The sequence below is a fragment of the Dendrobates tinctorius genome, unplaced genomic scaffold (genome assembly GCF_039654945.1).
Source record: "Dendrobates tinctorius isolate UK_male_01 unplaced genomic scaffold, ASM3965494v1 ptg000107l, whole genome shotgun sequence".
Taxonomy (NCBI): Eukaryota; Metazoa; Chordata; class Amphibia; order Anura; family Dendrobatidae; genus Dendrobates; species Dendrobates tinctorius.
In genome coordinates this window covers 37,855,624-37,876,057 of record NW_027361775.1, presented here as the reverse complement: position 1 = coordinate 37,876,057, position 20,434 = coordinate 37,855,624, and the positions used below count along the sequence as shown (strand labels likewise).

At 41.5% G+C, this 20,434-nt stretch overlaps 1 protein-coding gene across 2 annotated transcripts in view; it reads left to right on the top strand.

Moving 5' to 3' along the window:
- The window catches only part of TNK2 (tyrosine kinase non receptor 2), a 331,563-nt gene that overhangs the window by 91,330 nt on the left and 219,799 nt on the right, over positions 1–20,434 (top strand). For both annotated transcript variants that reach the window (XM_073589363.1, XM_073589364.1), the window contains exon 2: positions 19,279–19,518. The gene's annotated coding sequence lies outside the window, so the exon portion shown is untranslated. The remainder of the gene's footprint in view (positions 1–19,278; positions 19,519–20,434) is intronic.

Genomic DNA, 20,434 nt, shown 5'->3' with positions numbered 1-20,434 from the left:
AATAAGATAGGGACAGTCAGGCTTCATGATCCTGTTAAACTTGTGGCAATTGACTCATCTCCTCTTAGCCAAGACGGTATCTGTTGCAGGTCTGAACTTTTTTCTCTAAAAGTGGGTTCCACTCATGTGGAGAAACTAAGTTGTCTGGTGCTAGATAACTTGCCTGCAGGACTGGTACTGGGGATGCCTTGGCTTCAACGCCATAATCCTACCATTGATTGGGTTACAGGGGAAATCACTCAATGGGGATGCAATAATAAATGTGGTAACCGGGGACATCTTGTTAACGCTGTTAAATCCGTGTCTGTGTCGTCTGTCGATCTGGAAGGTATTCCGGAGTACCTGAAAGATTTCGAAGACGTGTTTTCCGAAAGTGAGGCTGAGGCGCTGCCACCGCATAGACCCTATGATTGTGCCATTGATTTAGTACCCGGAGCCAAGTTACCTAAGGCTCGATTGTTCAATTTGTCTGGGCCTGAGCGCCAAGCCATGAAGGAGTACATAGCTGAGAGTCTCCGCAAAGGGCATATCAGGCCTTCTGTGTCACCTGTGGCAGCAGGGTTCTTCTTTGTGAAGAAAAAAGATGGTGGTTTGCGGCCGTGCCTCGACTTTCGGGAACTGAACAAGATAACGGTAAGGAACTCTTACCCGCTTCCCCTCATCCCAGACTTATGTAACCAGTTAGCTGGGGCCCAATGGTTCTCCAAGTTAGATCTCCGGGGGGCCTACAATCTGATAAGGGTTCGGGAAGGGGACGAGTGGAAAACGGCATTCCTCACATCAGAAGGACTCTTTGAGAACCTGGTAATGCCATTTGGGTTAACTAATGCACCCGCTATTTTCCAAAATTTCATCAATGTTGTGTTTTCTGATCTGATAGGCCGTTTTGTTATTATTTATTTGGATGATATTTTGGTGTATTCCCCGGACAGTCAATCTCACTTGCAACATCTAAAGACAGTTCTCCAGAGACTCAGGGAGATCCATTTGTTCGCCAAATTGGAAAAATGTTCGTTTTTTGTACAGGAGCTGTCTTTTTTGGGGTTGATTGTGTCCTGTGAGGGGTTTCGTATGGATCCTAAGAAGGTGCTGGCGATCGCTGACTGGGTTCAGCCTCGAGATCTCAAGGGGCTCCAGCGCTTCTTAGGATTTGCGAACTATTACCGGAGATTCATTAAAGGTTTCTCACAAGTGGTGAAACCACTCACGGATCTTACCCAGAAGGGAGCTGATGTAAAAAATTGGTCTGTACTCGCTAAGGAATCCTTCTCAGCGATTAAGAAATGTTTTATGTCTGCCCCGGTGTTGGTGCAACCTGACCCGTCCAAACCATTCATTGTGGAGGTGGATGCTTCTGACGTGGGGGTGGGGGCTGTGCTGTCCCAGGGTCCGGCCACCCTTACCAATCTCAAACCCTGTGCCTTCTCCAAGAAGTTCTCTTCAGCTGAGAAAAACTATGATGTAGGCAATAGAGAACTTCTTGCGGTCAAGCTGGCGTTTGGGGAATGGAGGCACTTTTTGGAAGGGGCGGCTCACCCTATCACGGTTGTCACAGATCACAAAAATTTGGCATACCTTGAATCTGCTAAGAGGCTTACTCCTAGACAGGCCCGTTGGTCACTTTTTTTTTTTCACGATTTCAGTTCTCAATTACTTTTCGACCGGGGTCCAAAAATGTTAAAGCGGATGCCCTGTCCAGAAGTTTTGATCCAGTGTCTCCCCCTGAGCCGCCGTCCTCCATTCTTCCCCCAGGGGTGGTAGTGGCAGGGGTCTCAACTGAGTTGGAACAAGAAATCCTAAGGGCTCAGGCCCTAGCTCCGGCAACCAGGCCAAGCGATAAACTGTATGTTCCAGACTCATTGCGGCCTAGACTTCTGCAGGAGTTTCATGATTCTAGGCTGAGTGCTCATCCAGGTATCACGGCCACTAGAGAGGCAGTAGCCAGGGGTTTTTGGTGGCCTTCATTAAGGTACGATGTCAAGGAATTTGTTTCTGCTTGTGGCATATGTGCCCGTTCCAAAAGCTCGCATAACCCACCGGCTGGGGAACTCATACCTTTACCGGTTCCTGATAGGCCATGGACTCATCTTTCCATGGATTTTATTACCGGCCTTCCACCTTCCAGGGGCAATACCGTGATCTGGGTGGTGGTGGATAGGTTTTCTAAACAGGCCCATTTCATTCCCTTGGCAGCATTACCTTCAACAGAAACGTTGTCAAGATTGTTTGTGCAGCATGTGGTCCGATTGCATGGGGTACCCCTGAATGTTGTGTCTGACAGAGGTGTGCAGTTTGTGGCCAAATTTTGGAGGGCGTTCTGTATGAAATTGGGCATCTCACTCTCCTTCTCGTCAGCATATCACCCAGAGAGTAATGGTCAGACAGAACGCACCAATCAATCCCTGGAACAAATTCTCAGGTGTCTGACCTCCGCCAGACAGGAGGATTGGTGTGATGCTTTACCGTTGGCTGAATTCGCTTTTAACAACCGGGTGAGTCAGTCCACCAACATGTCCCCATTCCTGATTAACTATGGCTTTAATCCACATTTTGGGGAGTTTTCTCGGGTGGATTCCGGTTGTCCAGGAGCAGAGGGGTCCGTTCAACGGTTAAAAGACCTCTGGGCTGAGGTCCAGCGTAATATCTCTCGAGCCCAGGGGAGATACAAATATTTTGAGAACAGATATGTTTCAGGTGGGAGAGAAGGTTTGGCTCTCCACGCGTAACATCAACTTAAAGGTACCATCAGTTAAGTTGGGACCAAAGTTCATAGGTCCGTACGTGATTATGGAGATAGTCAACCCAGTGGCATATAGGTTGCGTCTCCCTGCCTCCTTAAAAATATCTAATGTGTTCCATAAGTCTCTGTTGAAACCAGCAGGATCTGTCAAAGAGAACTCTGAGACTGTTGTTCCTCCAGTGCTGGTGGAGGGTCAATTGGAGTATGAGGTCGGACATATTGTGGACTCTCGGCGGGTGCGCCGCTCTTTGCAGTACCTGGTCCACTGGAAGGGATATGGACCAGAAGAGCGCTCATGGGTCCCTGCTCGCTCGGTACATGCAGATCGCCTGGTTCAGGCATTCCATGCCAAGTACCCGGGGAAGCCTGGGGGGGTCCGGAGGCCCCCCGTTGAGAGGGGGGTACTGTCATGATCCCAGTGTGGGTTTTTGAGCTGCACACCGGGGATTAATGTCTGGAGCTCTGTGCAGATTTTGACCTGCACACTTGGGGTTAATGATTGTGGCCTCTTTCTGGTTCTGGGAGAGCTTCATAAACCCCTGGGTAGCTTCAATCCCTGCCAGTTATACTTTTGCCATTGGCCTAGTGTGCTGACCCCCGTGTGCCTGTTTGTTGCTATAGCTTGTTTATATGGTTCTGACCCGATTCTGTTTCCCGTTGTGAGTTTGCCTGTTGAATTTGTACTGCGTTATTATCTGTGTATGACTCATTGCATGTGACCTGACTACTCTCTGCTCGCCCCTCTTGTACCTTGCAACTATCTGTGTATGACTCATTGCATGTGACCTGACTACTCTCTGCTCGCCCCCTTTGGTACCCTACAGCTATCTCTGTGTGTGACTCATTGGCTACGTCCTGACTATTCTCACTGTCTATTCCCCTTGGTAACTTTGTCTCGCAGTTACTCTGCTAGGAATTGTCTTGCAGCTCCTAGCTCTGTGGAGTTTAGGCCACGCCCCCAGCAGTCACGTGCTTCAGGTCCTGCAGCTCTGAAGTACGCATCTATTCGGTTGCTGCCCACTCCACAGGTAGCTTTGAGCACTGTTCGCTTTACTCAGGACACGTGCACTGGCTCAGTGAGCAAGTTCAGTGCGGTGTCTCTGACACAACCATTTACGACCACTCTTTGCGTCCGATCACTAAGCCAGTTATGAATCCACCTAACAGTTGCCATGTCCATTCCATACTAAGCCATTTTTTCAATAAGGATTGTGTGAGATACTTTGTCAAATGCTTTGCTGAAGTCAAGATATACTATATCTACAGCATTTCCCTGATCCACCCAATCAGTGATTCTGTCATAGAAGGAAATTAAGTTAGTCTGACATGACTTATTAGTTACAAACCCATGCTGACTGTTTAATCACTTCATTCTTGTCCAGGTACTTACATACATGTTGTTTAATAATTTGTTCAAACATCTTTCCTTGTTTAGAAGTCAGACTCACTGGACTATAGTTGCCTGGGTCAACCTTCTTCTCCTTTTTGAAGATAGGAACAACATTTGCTCTTCTCCAGTCTTCTGGGACTTCTCCTGTTCGCCTAGAATTTTCAAAGATTATGTAGAGGGGTTCAAAAATTTCTTCTGCTATCTTCTTCAGTACTCTGGGGTGTAATTTATCTGGACCTGGAGACTTGAATTCATTTAGATTAGCTAAGTGTTTCCTCACTATCTTTCTGTTTATAGATATCCTGGATTATTCTATTCCCTTATTCAGACAGTGAAGAACAGTTGATGTTACATTTCCTTTCTGAGAGAAAACGGATGCAAAATAGGAATTTAAAAGTTTGGCCGTCTCAACAACCTGTCTTACCATTTCATCATTTTCATCCTGTAAAAATCCTATAGCATCTTTGATTTTTCTTTTACTTTTGACATATCCCCAAAATCCTTTATTATTGCTTTTGACATCTCTTGCAAGCCTCAATTCATTGTCAGCTTTAATAATCTGAATTGTGCACTGCAAGTTCTGCAGACAGCTTTATATTCTTCTTTAGATTGTAAGCTTGCGAGCAGGGCCCTCATTCCTCTTGGTATCTGTTTTGATCTATGTGTTTATTGGTATTCTGTAATATCTGTTGTCTGCACAAGTCCTCTCTATAATGTGAAGTGCTGCGGAATATGTTGGCGCTATAGAAAAAATTATTATTATATAGAAATTTTAAAAAACTGACCATCACATCCAAACATAGCTAGGTGTGAACAGATGCTTACCTAGAGTCACCAATAGCGTTGAGCATTCCGATACTGCAAATATCGGGTATCGGCCGATATTCGCTGTATCGGAATTCCAATACCGAGTACCGATATTTTTACAATATCGGATACCGGAATCGGAAGTTCCCATAATGCAGTGAGCAACTGTTGTGGCTGTGATTGGCTGCTGAAATGATGTCATCATGATGCGCGGTCTGTGCGCATCATGATGCGCGGTCTGTGCGGGCCTGCTGGGGGTCTGTGCGGACTGCCGGGGGTCTGTACGGGCCCGCCGGGGGTCTGTTCCGGCTGCCGGAGGTCTGTACGGGCCTGCCGGGGGTCTGTACGGGCCTGCCGGGGGTCTGTGCGGACTGCCGGGGGTCTTTGTGTCTGTGTGCAGGCATCGTCCGATGGGACTACAAGTCTCATCGGGCTACGCCTGCTACAATGACAGTGATTGACACATTAGCCAATGATGGGACAGTAGTAGTCCCATCATCCGGCTAATGTGTTGAATGTTAAAAAAAAAAAAAATATATATATACATACTACATACATACTACATATATGCAACATTCATACAACATACATACTGTGAGGTAGCGCTGTCATTCAAGGTTGGGGGACACTCGCTTGGCAGCAAATAAATCACATCCGGTACGGGTTTTCCATAAAATCATATCAGTCCGTGAGGTTTATTCCCCGTCATAAACCAGCAATGTACAACACACAGTTCATATCAGCATAGCGTCCATTGTATAGGCTAATCAGCCTCAGCGTTATCTCACCCATCAGGGTTCCTTATGCGGCTTCACCATCGCATACGTTAGTTCCCTCCAGGGGCTCTCAGGCACACATCGCTATTGCACACGCACAGCCGCTCCACAGGCTGTTAGTGAGGACATCCTTCTCACGGGGCCTTCCCAACTGGACCAATCAGGTCCCAGCATTCACCTACATGTGACCTACCCTAGCCACATTATATGGTCTATAGCCATGCCCACCGGTTCACGTGACTATGACCTCATCACAGGTCCTTCACACACTCACATAGCCTTTTAATACAGGCATTTTCAGACACACCCCTGGGTGGGTTTGTAGGTAACCAGAACCCGCCCATCTCTCTAGTTACCTGAAGACTTCTCCCTAACACATAGGCATGAAAGATCAGCTCTGCTGATCAGCACATAACCAAGCCTTCATCTCAAAGCCACCCACTTTGAGATACACAACGACCACTCAGTATTCTGCCACTCATCCTCTCTCTTGGGACATCCACACAGCGCCCCCTAGCGGACACAGTAGTAATTACACCACAATACATACTACATACATACTTCATATATATTACATTCATACAACATACATACATACTACATATATACTACATTCATACCGCGTACATACATACTACATTCATACTACATACTTACATATATACTACATTCATACAGCATACATACATACTACATATATACAACATTCATACAACATATATACATACTACATACAAACTACATATGTACTACAGTCATACAACATACATACATACTACATATATACTACATTCATACAACATACATGCATACAACATACTACATACATATTACATATATACTACATTCATACAACATACATACATAGTACATACTACATACATACAACATGCTACATACATACTATATATATACAACATTCATACATACATACTACATACATACTTCATATATACTACAGTCATACAACATACATACATACTACATATATACTACCTTCATACAACATACATACATACTACATATATACTACATTCATAGAACATACATACATACATAGTACATACTAAATATATACTACATTCATACAACATACATACTACATATATACTACATTCATACAGCATACATACATACTACATACATACTACATATATACTACATTCATACTACATACATACATACATATATACTACATATATTCAACATTCATACAACATACATACATACTACATACAAACTACATATGTACTACATTCATACAACATACATACTACACATATACTACATTCATACAACATACATGCATGCAACATACTACATGCATATTACATATATACTACATTCCTACAACATACATACATAGTACATACTACATACATACAACATGCTACATACATACTACATACAAACTACATACATACAACATTCATACATACATACTACACACATACTTCATATATACTACAGTCATACAACATACATACATACTACGTATACTACATTCATACAACATACATACATAGTACATACTACATATATACTACATTCATACAACATACATACTACATACATACTACATATATACTACATTCATACAACATACATGCATACTACATACATGCTACATATATACTACATACATACAACATACAACATGCTACAGACATACAAAATACATACTACATACATACTACAGACATGCTACAGACATGCAACATACATACAATACAATCATTCATACAATACATACATATAGACATACAGTACATATAACATAGAGTACATACTCACCATCACTTGTCAGTTTGTTCCCCGAAGCCAGTGTCATCTATAAAAAATATGAAAAAAACAAACAAGCAATATACTCCCTGATCCGCAGAAATCCACGAGTGTCCCACGACGATCTCCTGCACTGCATCACTGAGAGGTTACTATAGTTCACTGGTCTCACTTTATGCACTTTATGTCAAAAGCTGCGTGGGAACTTTCTCACACAGCAATGCCAAAAGTGAGACTAGGGACTATTTTTTTTACAGTGGCGGAGGAATACAGTGCGGAAGGATACCTACCCCATTCATTGTATTCCTGGGGCCCCTAGAGAGCGGGCGCATCAGCTGATGCTGCTGTTCTCCACGGGAGATCGTCGTGGGACACTCGTGGATTTCTGCGGATCAGGGAGTATATCGCTTGTTTGTTATTTTCACATTTTTTATAGATGACACTGGCTTCGGGGAACAAAGTGACAAGTGATGGTGAGTATGTACTCTATGTTATATGTACTGTATGTCTATCTATATGTATGTATTGTATGAATGTATTGTATGTAGTATGTATGCAGTATGTATTTTGTATGTTTGTAGCATGTTGTATGTATGTAGTATGCACTATGTATGTTGTATGAATGTAGTATGTATGTAGTATGTAGTATGCATGTATGTATGTTGTATGAATGTAGTATATATGTGGTATGTATGTATGTATGTTGTATGAATGTTGTATATATGTAGTATGTATGTATGCTGTATGAATGTAGTATATATAGTATGTAGTATATATGTATGCTGTATGAATGTAGTATGTAGTATGTATGTTGTATGAATGTAGTATGTATGTATGTTGTATGAATGTTGTATGAATGTAGTATGTATGTAGTATTTTTTTTTTTTTTTTTTTTTACATTCAACACATTAGCCGAATGATGGGACTACTACTGTCCCATCATTGGCTAATGTGTCAATCGCTGTCATTGTAGCAGGCATAGCCCGATGGGACTTGTAGTCCCATCGGACGATGCCTGCACACACACACAACCCCCGGCAGGCCTGCACAGACCCCGCCCGCACACACAGACACGCACAGTGTCCGCCCACGCACCGCCCACACTCTTCCCCAATCCCGAACAGGATGTGCAAGTAAAGAAAGGGTTTTTTTTAATTCCGATATTTCTGTCCCATTGACTTGAATGGGACTTCCGGTATCGGAATCGGCGATACCCGATACTTTTTGGGTATCGGCCGATCTGATCCGATATTTCTCAATATCGCATGGTATCGCTCAACACTAGTCACCAACTCATATATAATCAAATAAATAAGGCAGCACTCTGTAGCGCCATAGCTTGCAAACATGAAATATGATAGTTGAACTGCATTAGAAATTTGAAAAATTGAGAATGCTTAGCGCATAAATTGGCCAATTCATGTGTACCTGGAAGCCATGTTAAGGCAATTCTCATTTTCCAGGACCTAACATTGCCAAACCTCTCTTAGACTAGTCTTCATGTATATTGGAACCTGTGAATCTTCTCTTGGACTGAAATCTATATCTTTGTGGAGGGGTAGGGTCCTGCTATGATTAAAAACGCCTGAGGCTAAAAGGCGGAGTGCTCAGTCAGAAGGCTAATGAACACAAATTTCAAAAAAACAAATTTCATATAAACCACTGCAAGCAGTAGGGCATACAGGTGCATCTCACAAAATTAAAATATCATCAAAAAGTTAATTTATTTCAGTTCTTCAATACAAAAAGTGAAACTCATATATTATCTATGGTCATTACAAACAGTAATCTCTTTCAAGTGTTTATTTCTGTTAATGTTGATGATTATGGCTAACAGCCAATGAAAGCCCAGAAGTCATTATCTCAGTAAATTAGGATACTTTATAACACCAGCTTGAAAATTGATTTTAAAATCCGCAATTTTGGCCTACTGAAATGTATGTTCAGAAAATGCACTCAATACTTGGTCGGGGGCTCCTATTTCATCAATTACTGCATGTATGCAGCGTGGCATGGAGGCGATCAGTCTGTGGCACTGCTGAAGTGTTGTGAAAGTGCAGTTTGCTTTGATAGCAGCCTTCAGCTCGTCTGCATTAATGGGTCTGGTGTCTCTCACCTTCATTTTGACAATACTCCATAGATTCTCTGTGGGGTTAAGGTCAGGCGAGTATGCTGGCCAATCAAGCACCGTGATACTGTTGTTTTTAAACCAGGTATTGGTATTTTTGACAGTGTGGACAGATGCTAAGTCCTGCTGGAGTATGAAATTTCCATCTCGAAAAAGCTTGTCGGCAGAGGGAAGTATAAAGTGCTCTAAATTTTCCTGGTAGACTGCTGCACTGACTTTGGTCTTGATAAAACACAGTGGACCTACACCAGCAGATGACATGGCTTCCCAAATCATCACTGATTGTGGAAACTTCATACTAGACCTCAAGCAGCTTGGATTGTGTGCCTCTCCACTCTTCCTCCAGACTCTGGGACTTTGATTTCCAAATTAAATGCAAAATTTACTTTCAACTGAAAACACCACCTTGGACCACTGATCAATAGTCCAGTTATTTTTCTCCTTGGCCCAGGTAAGACGCTTCTGGGGTTGTCTATTGGTCATGAGTGGCTTGACACCAGGAATGCGACACTTGTAGCCCATGTCCTGGATACGTCTGTGTGTGGTGGATCTTGAAGCAATGACTCCAGCAGCAGTCCACTCGTTGTGAATCTCCCCCAAATTTTTGAATGGCCTTTTCTTAACATTCCTTTCAAGGCTGCGGTTATCCCAGTTGCTTGTGCACCTTTTTCTATCACAGTTTTTCCTTCAACTCAACTTTCCATTAATATGCTTGGATACAGCATTCTGTCAACAGCCAGCTTCTTCAGCAATGACCTTTTGTGACTTAATCCTCCTTGTGGAGTGTTTCAGTGACTGCCTTCTGAACATCTGTCAAGTTAGCAGTCTTCCCCATGATTGTGGAGCCTACTAAAACAGACTAAGGGACCTTTATAAATGCTTAGGAAGCCTTTGCAGGTGTTTTTCGTTAATTATTCCAATTAACTGAGTTACGGTAATTACTTTTGGGTTTTCATTGGCTGTAAGCCATAATCATTAACATTAACAGAAATAAATACCTGAAATATATCACTCTGTTTTTAATGACTCTATATAAAATGAGTTTCACTTTTTATATTGAAGAACTGAAATAACTTTTGGTAGATATATTTTAATTTAGTGAGAATCACCTGTATATTCTTATATTCCCTATGATTTTGCCATCAATGTCATACAATATCATTTGGATAGCTACAGTTGTGGCCTAAAGTATTGACACCCCTGCAATTCTGTCAGATAATACTCAGTTTCTTCCTTAAAATGATTGCAAACACAAATTCTTTGGTATTATTATCTTCATTTAATTTGTCTTAAATGAAAAAACACAAAAGAGAATGAAGCAAAAAGCAAAACATTGATCATTTCACACAAAACTCCAAAAATGGGCCAGACAAAAGTATTGGCACCCTCAGCCTAATACTTGGTTGCACAACCTTTAGCCAAAATAACTGCGACCAACCGCTTCCGGTAACCATCAATGAGTTTCTTACAATGCTCTGCTGGAATTTTAGTCAATTCTTCTTTGGCAAACTGCTCCAGGTCCCTGATATTTGAAGGGTGCCTTCTCCAAACTGCCATTTTTAGATCTCTCCACAGGTGTTCTATGGGATTCAGGTCTGGACACATTGCTCGCCTCCTTAGAAGTCTCCAGTGCTTTCTCTCAAACCATTTTCTAGTGCTTTTTGAAGTGTGTTTTGGGTCATTATCCTGCTGGAAGACCCATGACCTCTGAGGGAGACCCAGCTTTCTCACACTGGGCCCTATATTATGCTGCAAAATTTGTTGGTAGTCTTCAGACTTCATATTGCCATGCACACGGTCAAGCAGTCCAGTGCCAGAGGCAGCAAAGCAACCCCAAAACATCAGGGAACCTCCGCCATGTTGGACTGTAGGGACCCTGTTCTTTTCTTTGAATGCCTCTTTTTTTCTCCTGTAAACTCTATGTTGATGCCTTTGCCCAAAAAGCTCTACTTTTGTCTCATCTGACCAGAGAACATTCTTCCAAAACGTTTTAGACTTTTTCAGGTAAGTTTTGGCAAACTCCAGCCTGGCTTTTTTATGTCTCTGGGTAAGAAGTGGGGTCTTCCTGGGTCTCCTACCATAAAGTCCCTTTTCATTCAGACGCCGACGGATAGCACGGTTGACACTGTTGTACCCTCGGACTGCAGGGCAGCTTGAACTTGTTTGGATGTTAGTCGAGGTTCTTTATCGAACATTCGCACAATCTTGCGTTGAAATCTCTTGTCAATTTTTCTTTTCCATCCACATCTAGGGAGGTTAGCCACAGTGCCATGGGCTTTAAATTTCTTGATGACACTGCGCACGGTAGACACAGGAACATTCAGGTCTTTGTAGATGGACTTGTAGCCTTGAGATTGCTCATGCTTCTTAACACTTTGGTTTCTCAAGTCCTCAGACAGGTCTTTGGTCTTCTTTCTTTTCTCCATGCTCAAAGTGGTACACACAAGGACACAGGACAGAGGTTGAGTCAACTTTAATCCATGTCAACTGGCTGCAAGTGTGATTTAGTTATTGCCAACACCTGTTAGGTGCCACAGGTAAGTTACAGGTGCTGTTAATTACACAAATTAGAGAAGCATCACATGATTTTTCGAACAGTGCCAATACTTTTGTCCACCCTCTTTTTTATGTTTGGTGTGGAATTATATCCAATTTGGCTTTAGGACAATTCTTTTTGTGTTTTTTTCATTTAAGACAAATTAAATGAAGATAATAATATCAAAGAATTTGTGTTTGCAATCATTTTCAGGAAGAAACTGAGTATTATCTGACAGAATTGCAGGGGTGTCAATACTTTTGGCCACAACTGTATAGCTCCTATATAATTGAATTGAAACAATTTATACTTACCAGCCTACAATATTTCCTTTGACACCTATTTCATGTTTAGTTCTAAACTGTTGGAATCCTAATGGGTGCAAAATTTTCCCATTCACTTTCTACTTCATTATGGCTTTGTGGCAAGAAAAATTTATTTTTAGTGCAACTAATCCTTTCACGACCCAGCTGGTGTTGTAGGGTCGATATATGGACAACGTTCGTTTGATATGGTCTGGAAATGGGTCAGACGTCCCAAAAATAATTTTGTATATCAACAATAATGAAGTTAAACTATGGTTCACAGTTAATACTCCAGATATTGAAATTCCATTTTTCGACATCTTCCTTTTTGGGGAATAACAATAATGGTAAACTTCACACATCTTTACACAGGAAGGATATATCTGGCAATATGATCTTACAATCCACCAGTTGTCCCCCTAATCATATAATTAGAGCCATTCCACATGGCGAGTTTCTGCGTGCCAAATGTACCTGTTCAGATGATAGCACGTTTCTGGAAGAAGGTGCCACAATTCAAATGCAGGGCGTGTGAGACATGCTTGTATACTTGCTGTCCATGGCACTTACGTGAATAAAGGACTATTGGATCTTATTTTTGCTGGTGAGTGCTACGTTTTTTCTTCTACTGTTACACTGATCAGTCGTCCTGGTCCCTTTGCACAGAAACAACCCCAAAGCATGATGTTGCCTCCCCCATGCTTCACAGTAGGTATTGTGTTCTTTGGATGCAACTCAGCATTCTGTCTTCTCTAAACACGATGAATTTTGTTTCTACCAAACAGTTCTACTTTGGTTTCATCATACCATATGACATTCTCCCAATACTCTTCTGGATAATCCAAATTCACTCTAGCAAACTTCAGACGGGCCTGGACATGTACTGGCCTAAGCAGGCGGACACGTCTGGCACTGCAGGAGCGGAGTCCCTGGTGGCGTAGTGTGTTGCTGATGGTCGCCTTTGTTACGGTGTTCCCAGCTCTATGCAGGTCATTCACTAGGTCCCCCCGTGTGGTTCTGGGATTTTTGCTCACTGTTCTTGTGATCATTTTGACTCCACAGGGTGAGATCTTGCATGGAGCCCCAGATCAAGGGAGATTATCAGTGGTCTTATATGCCTTCCATTTTCTTAATATTGCTTCCACAGTTGATTTCATCACACCAAGCTGCTTGCCTATTGCATATTCAGTCTTCCCAGCCTGGTGTCTTTCGACAGCTCTTTGGTCTTCATCATAGTGGAGTTTGGAGTGTGAATATTTGAGGTTGTGGACAGGTGTCTTTTATACTGATAACTAGTTCATACAGGTGCCATTACTCCAGGTAATGAGTGGAGGACAGAGGAGCCTCTTAAAGAATTAGTTACATGTCTGTCAGAGACAGAAATCTTGCTTGCTTTTAGGTGACCAAATACTTATTTTCAACCAAAATTTGCAAAATAAATCTTGCCAAATCAGACAAGGTGATTTTCTGGATTTGTTTTCTTATTTTGACTTTCATAGTTGTGGTCTGCCTATTATGACAATTACAGGTCTTTCTCATCTTTTTAAGGGGGAGAGCTTGCACAATTGGTGTCTGACTAAATACTTTTTTTCCCCACTGTATAATACATTGCAATGCTGGAGCATTGCAATGTATTATACCATCAATCAAAAGTCAAAAAGTGAAAGTCCCGTAAAGGGACTAAGTAAAAAAAATATTTTTTCAAAAAATATTAATAAAAATTCCCTAATAAATACACATTTTTATGTAAAAAAAAATACACGTTTGGTATCGCTGCGTCCGTAAAAATCCTATCTGTGAAAGTATCACATTAGTTAACCCCTTCAGTGAACGCCATAAAACACAAAAAAGTAGAAAATTATGCTTTATCATTATACCGCTTGGAAAAAGTGGAACAAAACGCGATCAAAAAGGCGACTATAAATAAAAATAGTATCAGTGAAAACACCATCTTGTCCCGCAAAAAACAAGCTGCCAGCTCCATCAGCAGAAAAATAAAAAAGTTATAGCTCTCCGAATAAAGCAATGCAAAAATAATTATTTTTTCTATCAAATTTTTTTTAGTATAAAAGCACCAAAACATAAAAAAAATACATGAGGTGTCACTGTAATCGTACTGACCTGAAGAATAAAACTGCCTTATCAATTTTACCACAGGCAGAATGGAGAAAAAAAAATTCCTGAATTGCTGTTTTTTGTTCATTCTGCCTCCACGGAATGGAAAGCAATCAAAAAACGTCATGTGCCCGAAAATGGTACCAATAAAAACGCTGTGGGCCAAAATTTGGAAAAATTATAGCTCTGAAATTGTGATGCAGAAACTATTTTTTTCAATAAAAATCGTCTTTTAGCGTGTGACAGCTGCCAAACATAAAAACCTGCTATAAATAGTACATCAAACCCCTTTTATCACCCCTTAGTTAGGGAATAATAATAAAAATTAAAAGAATGTATTTATTTCCATTTTGCCATTAGAGTTAGGGTTGGGGCTAAAGTTACAGTTAGGTTTGTGGTTAGGGTTGGGATAAGGGTTTGGGGTGTGTTGGATTGGTTGGATTTAGAATTGGGGGTTTTCACTGTTTAGGCACTTCAGGTGCTCTCCAAACACGACATGGCGTCCAATCTCTATTCCAGCCATTTCTGCGTTGAAAAAGTAAAACGGCTCTCCTTCCCTTCCGAGCTCTGCCATGCGCCCAAACAGTGGTTTACCCCCACATATGGGGTATCAGTGTACTCAGGAAAAATTGCACAATAACTTTTGGGTCCTGTTACCCTTGGAAAAATAAAAATTGGGGGTGAAAATATCATTTTTGTTGAAAAAATATGAATTTTACGACTCTACGTTATAAACTTCTGTGAAGCCCTTAGGGGTTCAAAGTTCTCACTACACATCTAGATAAGTTCCTTTGGGGGTCTAGTTTCCAAAATGAGGTCAGATGTGGGGGGGTTTCTACTGTTTAGGCACATCAGGGGGCCGGACAAGGGACGTAAGCAAAACGTGAGCCTGAGGTTTCCCACCTTTGTTGTATGGCATTAATTTTCTCTGGCTTCATATCAATGTGTCTCTAGTTTGGGCCCATTACATGGGTAACTAAATGACCTGTTACCTAGTGTCCATGCATGTGTCTTATTTGGGTCAGCCACCATTCAGGTGCTCGATCGGGAACAAATGCACATGGATAATAGCTTGAGTGCGCTGACCTGAAAGTGTTCCGAGTAAGTGTGGTGTGTGCCAAGCTCCTTTTCGCAAAGACTGGCATGCTTACTTCTCCCATCTGCATGATCGATTAAACGATCACTTTTACTGGGTCTAAAAAATGGCTGTCGCACCCCAAGTTTTGCAGCTTCTGACGAAGATCACAAGACGTGAAGACGTGCGTTGAGGTATTTTCTATAGTCGTAAAACAGTGTGATTCCTCTATATCTTCAGGTAACATTTTTTCTAGTGTCTTATTATAGAGGGATGAGAAAGTTCTGAATTAATCTTGGCCTGGATCTGCATAATTAATTTTCACTTAGCTGCGGTTTACGGTATTTTCTGCTGATTTGTGTTTGTGATATTACCATTTAATAACTGCAGATTGTCTTATGCCTGATACAATTTTTTGTTATACTGTTGATGGGACCTTGTTACTGGCCATGCAATGTAATATTCCTTATATTTTTTTTTTGCTTTTGTCTGAACTTGGGATCTATGATTACAGTAGGTTATGAATATTAATAAAGATATGTACCATATTTTTAATTGTATAATTACTTTACGCTGATAAGAATATTGACTTGGCTCATTGATCAAAGCTGACAGTAAAGCTGTTGTGGCCCAAAGCTCAGCATTCAGTTCACCAGAGCAGTTTAAAGCGGATCTGTCATAATATTGCACAATACAGGCTGCATGAATCATTAAAGGAAACCTGTCACTATGAAAGTGCAGGAACAGGGGCAGCTGAGTAGATTGAAATGTAGTTTTGTGAGAAAAGACTCAGTATAATGTTTTTCATCATTTGAACTTTGATGTTTGGTCCAGTGGACGATCCTATCAATGACTGACGGCTACCCCTGTATGCACACTTACACCGTATGGACCTTCTAAACGCCAGAGGCACCCAGGCTGCTGGTATGCCAATCTGGCTGCCATGGAGCACCGACGCAAACACCGGGCCAATGTACTGCAAATCTTTTTGCTCAACTAAAATAAAAACACAAGAATTTCTAGAATACATTTTTATTGGAACCCTCTCACTGATTAGTTTGTGCAGCTTACATTACAGCTTACATTACAGCTTCTGTATTCAATGTCCTTTTATTACAAGTAACAATGGCTGGGATTCTGTAAGAACCGTGCATCACTTCAGTGTCTCATAGTGATGTCATGTACAGTCCTCATTAAGCATAATGTAAGGACACCTTATTTCTGTATTGTGTTCAGCACAGTAGTGCCTTGTTTGCTGCGTCGTCCCAAAGTGATTTGTATACACTTTTACGCACCACCTGCCCTTCTCAACTGTAATAGTAGAATGAATACAGTAAAATCAGCCTATTATCCTATTATGCAGCGAAAACAATGTGCATGTGATGGGAAAGCTGAGGGGCTCTATATTTTCCGCTTCACTATTCCATTGTGTTTGATGAGGCATTCTGTTATCTCTTGCACAAACCAGTAACTGATGTAAGCATAGTAATTGGTGACTGTAACAATTGCCGAAGGGGTCTTGCTAGAGTGTATGAAGATCAGGGGCACAGTCCCCAAGGCATTTGGTTTGTCCTGCGCAAAAAAATCATCAACTAAAAGTGACCAGTATTACCGTGTGTCTGATGAACTGCCTCCGCAGGCTACCGGCCTGGGGTTTACACGAGCAATGTGGGGTCTAGAAATATTTGCCCATTAGAAGCCATTAATCTGTGTGTGACCGTCTATAGTCATTATATAAGGAGCAGATATCCCCACATACTATCATAGTGTAGAACAAAATCCTATATAGCAAGACCAACATTACAAATAAAACAGAGTGAGGGTGCAGTGATGCCACCAGACTGAATGTTAGGGCTCATACTCACATGCGAGAAACTTGAACGAGTCTCACACGCCAATACCCGGCACAGCCGCCGGCACTCTGATCGTAGCGTTCAGCTGCATAGAAATACATGCAGCTGAACACTCCGATCCGATTGCCGGCGGCAGTGCCGGGTATTGACGTGCGAGACTCATCCTAGCTTCTCGCATGTGAGTATGAGCCCTTACTATGTACTACCATAAGTAGGGCAGAGACAGACTGCCGTATTTCTCGTGCGAGAATTGCATGGTAAACCTCGTCCTGGCTGCCGGCTCTCCTGACCTGAGCTTGAGAGCTGCATAGTGATCCATCATACTGTCATGCTCAGGTCAGGAGAGATGCCGGCCAGTCCGTGCAGTGCGATGCGATTCTCGCACGAGTTAGGCTGGTTTCACATTAGCGCTTTTGTGCGCAGCGCATCGTGCGCACCCGTGCGCATGCGCACTGCGCACCTATACTTAACATGACGTGCGCATGGTCTTGCGCATACTTGCGTTTTCGTGCGCATGCGTTTTTTTGTCTTTTGCGCCAGGCGCGCCAGACGCAACATGTTGCATTTTTGGTTCCGCCCTGTCTCGTCAAAAAAACGCATGCGCACGCTTGCGCACGGAATGCGCAAAAACACCACATTGGAGCCTATGGGAACGCATGCGTGCGCATGGTCTTGCGCACGCTTGCGTTTTTTTGCGCATGCGTTTTTGAGTTAAACAAGTCTAGAATGTTCTCTAGACAATGGAAAAAACGTCACACTTAAAAACGCATGCGCATAAAAAACGCCAACGCATGCAAAAAACGCATGTAAAACGCAAACAACGCTGCGTTTTTTTTACACATCAGCGTGCGCATGACGTTAAAAAAACGTGCGTTTGTTTTGCGTTTTTCTTTGCGTTTTTTATGCGCCCGATGCGCTGCGCAAAAAAACGCTAATGTGAAACTAGCCTTATATGGCTGTCTGACTCTGCCCTAAATCTGCAAATATTAAAAAAAAAAAGTCAGAGAACAAAAAAAAACTGAAAAAATGTTTTGTCAGTAAATAAACATTTTTTGTGAAACGAAAAGTGCTACTAATTGGTATCGCTTTGTCTAGTGGCTTTTTTGCTGGATACGTTTTATTCATTGGTACCATTTTCAGATGCAATAACTTTTTACGGCGGAATGATAAAAGACTGAAACAGCAATTCTGTCATTTGTTTGTTTTTTATGCGATATCTATGTAGTTTTGATGTTTCTATGTACCGTATATTTTTCTTCTGTTCTTAAACTCATTGGTTGGTGTTGGCACCTTATGCAGTGTTCACCATTGAAAGCTATTGACCATGCAACTGGCTGCAGAACGTTAGAGAAACGCCACTCAGATGCGGCTGAGAACTTAGTGCTCTTTTTTCAGTTTTTTTCTTCTTTTCTTAATTTTTGTATTTTATCATTTATTTTGCCTTTTTCTTCATACGGTGCGCCTCAGTAACATCGGAAACTGAAGTGAGTAGTTGTGGAACGGGAGGGAAGATCCAGATATTCTTTGTTTGGCTGAGTTGGTGGTGTGAGTAAAGGGAGTGATCTCAACACACAACATGACTATTAACCAATAACCACTCGACACTGTCATACATCCTCATGTCAGAGTGATGAATGTAAATTTATATGCTTGGAGAATGTTCCCGTGCTCAGCAGGGTGATGGCCTGTGTAGTATAAGGAAGGCTTTCTCTCTGTATTTGTTTTATCCTCTGATTTTTTTTTTTTGTTTGTTTGTTTGTCTCTGCAATAGAAGAGAAGCACTGAAGTTCTTTGCCACTACTTTCTGAAGTGTATGAACAATGGCTTCTGAAAAGCATTCCACAAGATATTCCGCAAATACTTAAGTGAATATCCACTGAAAACAGACGCTCCTGCTAAAGGAGCCTAAAGCCAACTCAATGCCATGCATAACAGACACCGCGTGGCTGCAGACCACAGACAACACCTTCTATAGAAGTGAGGTGTACAGACAGCTTGGACAAATTTTGGGGTAAGACATTGAATCTAAAGAAACACACAAAAAAAAAAAAGAAACGTAAATGGCATCTATGTTTCTACTTTGTATCATGCAATATATTGTGTACTTGTCATGGGATCTGTTTAGATTGTCCTAAATTAACAATAATGGCACTAATTCATTGACCTGTTGAAAATTAGCATCATATTTATTGAACAGGTAAAGAGTAACCGTTGTTTTAATTTCTTTTCTCATAAATCAATAATGCACATGAAGATGAGAAATGTTGTAATTTATTTTATCAGATAAATCGGCGGCTTTCTCCTCCTGGACTGATCAGTCATTCTCAAAAATCTCAATTCACAGGTAAAATCTGTGTTCAGTGAAGACAGATTTTCCCATTACTGCGGTAGAAGATGACAGTTGGTGCTAATAAAGCTCTAAGGAGACCTGTAACCTCTCCCCTTCTCCATAGGACTTTAAAAGCACCAACTGTTATCTCTTATTTCAATTATGGGAAAGTCTGTGTTCATTACATACAGATTTTACAGATCTCATCCATGAATTGACAGTGAAAGATCAGTCCTGGAGAAGAAAGAGCTACATAATGTTACAAAATTGGTTATTTTCATATGTACTAATGACTTATGAACTAAAATATATATTTTTTTTGTAAGTTACCCAAGTCTTCTGAAAGGGGTAAGAAAAGTGTGGTTTGTCAGTTATGGCAATAGGACCTATTTATCAATGTCTGAAGACAAAAGGTTGTCTTACAAAGTGAAGCATGTATATAACCGGACAGAGCAGGCATAGCGGTGGAACCTGTTCCTAAGAGGGTTGTTAGTTTTAGAAACATTTATCATGAGCTGTGTGACATGTTAAAAGTGTGTCACAGACATCACTCAGGTACAGTCTTACACCACAGCTGCAGTACTGTGGATTTGCCATC